This window comes from Cervus canadensis, chromosome 7, assembly GCF_019320065.1.
Source record: "Cervus canadensis isolate Bull #8, Minnesota chromosome 7, ASM1932006v1, whole genome shotgun sequence".
Taxonomy (NCBI): domain Eukaryota; kingdom Metazoa; phylum Chordata; class Mammalia; order Artiodactyla; family Cervidae; genus Cervus; species Cervus canadensis.
The window spans coordinates 92,218,472-92,223,928 of NC_057392.1; positions in this window are offsets into that span (position 1 = coordinate 92,218,472).

The following is a 5,457-nucleotide window of genomic DNA, read 5'->3' on the forward strand; positions in this document are numbered from 1 at the left end:
TGCTAGTTTTCTCTTGACATAACAACTTTAACATGAATCGGCAGTCATTACAGCTTTAGGTTTAGAGGAACTTTAGGCGCATCATCCCTTTGCAAAACAGGACCTTTAGTCCAACACAAATTCACCAAGGTGGGTCATGAGGAGTGATGATAAGGAAGGTACTCCTACTTTATCTTTTGGTTCCCAGAATCATGTTGTACCTGCCAAGGAAAGAGCACCATAAAGTGCCCATCGGTTCTAAGCCATGTTCTATTAGGCTAGAAGCCTCTGTGTCGTGTGGTAGATGGCGGGACCAACAGATCTCTTGAACATATGCCATTGTCACCTCGTTTGCTCATATTCCATGATAATAAATCAGATACACTATGAGACCTCACTTATCAGTGCTAGACAAGAGAGTGTGTGAGAAAGGCAAGGCTACTCAGAATACCAACTCCGGTGAGAACAACTGCTGGCCCTGCTAGGATGGAGGGAGTGTAACATGATCAAAGTGAACTCAAGTGGCAGGTTGGTGTCCTCAGAGGAGACTAAATTGAGTGCATAGCATTGGCCTCTGCTGCTGACAGATTGGACTGTCAGTGGTGACATCAGTTAAATGAACCTTGGTGAGAGGAAGGCATGTTGAGCTCATGCATAGTCTCCATCTCTGTTACTCCATTCATGGGTCCATTTTTGTAACTGAGGACCAGATGTGCCTGACATCTACTGACCAAGCCATTATATCCAGGTGGTTATTCTGTGGTTAATATCCTATAAGCATTGATCAGAGACACACTCATACAGGTTCATCCGCATGCTGCTTCTCCAGGCAGTTCTCTATCTTCCAATGTATTACTTCCTCCAGACGTTGGACCACGATCCCAGCTATTCATAAATGCCCACGAGTCCCAGGTATATCCTTGACTACCTCTCCTTTGGTGTGATACTTATTACCAAGCACTGCTTTCAGCTCTGCCTACTTTGGGGATGTAGCCCCCTGCACTGTCTGAGTTGGCTGGAGTGCGGTAGCTGTGGTCCACATTTGGCTTTCATCAACATGGTCAACCTAAATGAGAACCACGATTGGTTTTTTTTTTTTTTCATTCCTGTTCTAAGTTTAGTCTCAGGTATTCCCTCATGAGATTACAGTTGTGGGTGAAGGGAAAAGTGTTAAGAGTATAGTATCGATAGAAACATGTGATACGGGGATTTGGTCCCCTATTTTTGTCAATTTCTTATGCCCTTCAGAGTTTTTTGAGCCACATTCTAAATGTGCTACTTCCAGCATACAGTGGGTTGCTGCTATTGCTGCCTAATTATGTGACTTGGTGGATAAAAGTATTTTATCTTTTGATGGAACTCTCTGGTTGCATAGCTACTTGATGTTCCATGGTCAGAACCTTCCTGTCCTATGGTCAGGGGCAGTGACATGCTAGAAGCTATTTTTTAGATGTATATATTTCTCTGCTGCTGACAGCAGGACCCAAGAGCCCAAGGAGTGAATGCTATGACTCTCCTACTGGAGCTGGAGGAATCTCCACACAGCGTCATCGTATACTGTGGATACAAGTGGTATACCTGGTAATCGTGCAGAGAGAAGTGGCGGAATTAAGAAAATCCGTGGATTCATGGCACTGATGAATGGCTAGGATGGTGGCCAAATGTGTGGAAGAGGGATGTTCTAACTCTTGCATTTAGGTTTAGACAGACTCCACATAGTGTCCTTATCTACTACACAGTATGGGACATGCGAGGTCATATGATCCAAGCAGCAAGGCAACCTAAACCTGCTACAAAACCCTCCCTTGGCTCTTGACCTCACTCAAAACTAGCAATATTCTTAGTCACTCAGTCAATAGTTGGAACAATATAGCCAAATATTTCTAGCACTATAACCAAAGCAGTAGGTGTTATCTTTAAAATCTAAAGGGACCTACCAAATACTGTATTTCCTTATTAGTGATAGGAGATGCAAAGTATAACTTACCCTTTACCTTTCAGGATATATCTCAGCATGACCCAGATCACTTGATCCCTAAAACTTTATTCAAAAGAGCAGGCCCTCGAATCTTTAGTGGATATTCTCCCATATTCTGACACACATTCAGATAACTCACAATCTCCTGGTCACCAGATCTGATTAATTTGATGTCAGAAATATACTGGACCAGTGTGATAGTCTGTGGGATGTTCAGATGATCCAGATCATTTCAGACTATATTGTGATCAGGAAAACTAACATAGTTCAGTGACTAGGTTGAAAATGTGTACTGGTGTCCATTAGATAGGAGTGTGAACTGCTTCTAAAATGGGTTTTTTTTCCTGGGGACCAAGAGCATGTGTGTAGAGGATGGATAGATACAAGCCCAGGGATAAGAGCATGTGATCTGTCCAGTGAAGAACGGAACTCGGCAGCTGCAGGTGGGGCTACCGTTAGGTTAAGTTTGCAGTAGTCCACTACCATCTGCCGTAAAATAATTGAATCAGATTTTTTTCATGGACTCTTCAGGTTCATTAAATGGAAATATGATTACAATCACTATCACTGCAGCCTTGAAGTCGCTGAGGTTGGTACTTATCTCTGTCATTCTACTCAGCATGAATCTAGGATTGCTTTTGATACACTTCTTTGGTTTGGGGTGAGACACAGTTGACCTTTCCTATAATTATGGTTCTTACTCCACAGGTGACAAAAACAATGCGAGAGAGGTTTTTTTTTTTTCCTAACTGCTAAGTATATCTGCCTCAATTAGGTACTCAGGTAATGAGGACACGACCATAGCATAATGTCATAGACCCATATTGGCTGCATCATGAAACAGAATTGGGCCTTTATGGCTAGTCCTTTCTGCTTCCTCATTCTAATAAGGCTGCCATGATAGCATTTTGGATCTATTGGTGTCAGTTCAGAACTTGTATTCAGCAGCTGTTTAAAAATCTAGATATTTCCCTTTCCTCAATGTCCAGGTGCTTTGGTAAATGTCCATAAATATCTTTCCAGAATTGAGGAGCCTTGCTGTGTCTTACATAGAGAACTGACCCTCTCTTCACATGATGGGCCCTGGGTCAGAGAACGGGCTCAGGTCTGGAAATTGAGCAATTGATCATGACATTCCCATTGCAGCATTTTGCTCGTCTATATTAGGTGTCCATTGGTATGTAACAAATTACCCAATAAACTGGTGGCTTTAAACAGTACACATTTATTATCTCCCAGTTACTGTGGGTCAGGAATCTGGGAGCAACTTAGGTGGTAGTTCCAGCTCATTATGTCTCACGATGTTTCACATAAGATATTGGCCAGAGATTCAGAAATCGAGGGCTCAACAGGGACCGGCTGGGCCACTTCTAACTTCACTCACATGGTTGGTGGCAGCCCTCCGTTCCTCACCGGCTACTCACAGCATCACTTTGCAGCACGTCCACCTCTGGTATGGGCTTTGCATGCTTTTGAGGGGAGGTAAAGCTGTTTTTCTCTAGCAAGAGGAATTTTTCTGGCTCCTAGAACATTTCTTGTTTGTTTGTTCTTTTACTGAGTTATAGGGTCCACCTCAAAAATCATTCAGGATTGACTCAATCTCAGGTCACAGGATCCCAGTCCTACTTACTTGCTTTCTGACTTTACATAGGCAGATGGCAGGACTGGAATTGACCTTAGTTTGTAACTTTGTTACTCTTACAATCACTAATCTTAAGAACAATCTCGTTACAGCTATAGGAGATGTGATACTCTGAATTAGCTGACTGATCTAAACTTGTCAATTTCTTTCTTCAAGACTCTGATGGCACTTAACAGCAATTAATCACCTCCATTGTCCCCTAATCACTCTGCCCCATCTGACTTAAAATGCTAAAGATATCGCACAAACCAATGTACCTTCTTTCTCCTGTACCCGATCTTAATTCTCTACACGTGAGAGGTTTAGTAATTGTCACAATTATTTAGTAATTGTGACATTCTAACATGCCACAATTTTATTTCTAACTTTATTACCAACAATGTGTTCCTTTATGCCATGTGGCTGGTAAGGATTTAATGCCAAATTCCCATTCTAAGAATCTGCTTCCTTGAACCACTTCTGAAACAGAATAGTTTGAATTTTGCTATAATGAGATTTTGTAACAAGGTGGTGTGAATAGTCTACTTTGAGGTGAACCCCAGTAAACTACAAATAGGGACAAGGAAAATAAGAGAGGGGAAGAAGATCAATAAGTAGTATTTATTACCAACTCAGTTACCACCACGGGATCCACTAGAGCTTAATCACATTGGAGAACTCTGATATCCAATGAGCAACAAAGGAATCTTGAGTTACTACACCCAGTGGGCAAGAAAACTGTGGGTATTCATACAATAAGTCCCATCAATCATAAATTAAGGGGTGTTTCTAGGAACACCCTAGGAATTAAATCCAGGAACATCTGGCCTGATTGGCATGTGAGCACAGGAGTCCCCAGAAGTCAGTGAAAGCCTCAGGCAGTTGGAAGGTAGCTTATAATGTACTATAATAAGATACGCTGGGGAAAGGGCAAGGTTCTAAAATGTGTGCTACTCATTTGTACTTAATAAAAATAAAAACCACTTTGCATGTACTGGACGTATATAGTTCAAAAGACCTAAAAATATGTTTAAAGATGCAGTTGTTGTTCAGTCACTCTGTCATGTCCAACTCTTTATGACCCCATGACCGCAGCACGCCAGGCTTCCCTGTCCATCACCATCTCCCAAAGCTTGCTCAAACTCATATCCATTGAGTCGGTGATGCCATCCAACCAACCCATCCTCTGTCGTCCCCTTCTCCTCCTGCCTTCAGTCTTTCCCAGCATCAGGGTCTTTTCCAATGAGTCAGCTCTTTGCATCAGGTGGCCAAAGCACTGGACCTTCACTTCATCTTTAAACCTTCCAGTGAATATTCAGGACTGATTTCTTTTAGCATTGACTGGGTTGATCTATTTGCAGTCCAGGGATGCTCAAGAGTCTTCTCCAACATCACAGTTCAAAGCATCAATTTTCAGTGCTCAGCCTTCTTTGTGGCCCAACTCTCAAATCCATGCATGACTACTGGAAAAACCACAGCTTTGTAGGCAAAGTAATGTCTCTGCTTTTTAACATGCTGTCCAGGTTGGTCATAGCTTTTCTTCCAAGGATCAAGTGTCTTTTAATTTCATGGCTGCAATCACCATTTGCAGTGATTTTGGAGCCCCCCAAATAAAGTCTCTCACTCTTTCCATTGTTTCCCCATCTATTTCCATGAAATGATAGAACCAGATACCATGATCTTAGTTTACTGAATGTTAAGTATTAAGCCAGCTTTTTCACTCTCCTGTTTCACTTTCATCAAGAGGCTCTTTAGTTCCTCTTTGCTTTCTGCCATAAGGGTGGTGTCATATGTGTATCTGAGGTTATTGATATTTCTCCCAGCAATCTTTATTCTAGCTTGTGCTTCATCCAGTTTGCTGGCATTTCTCATGATGCAC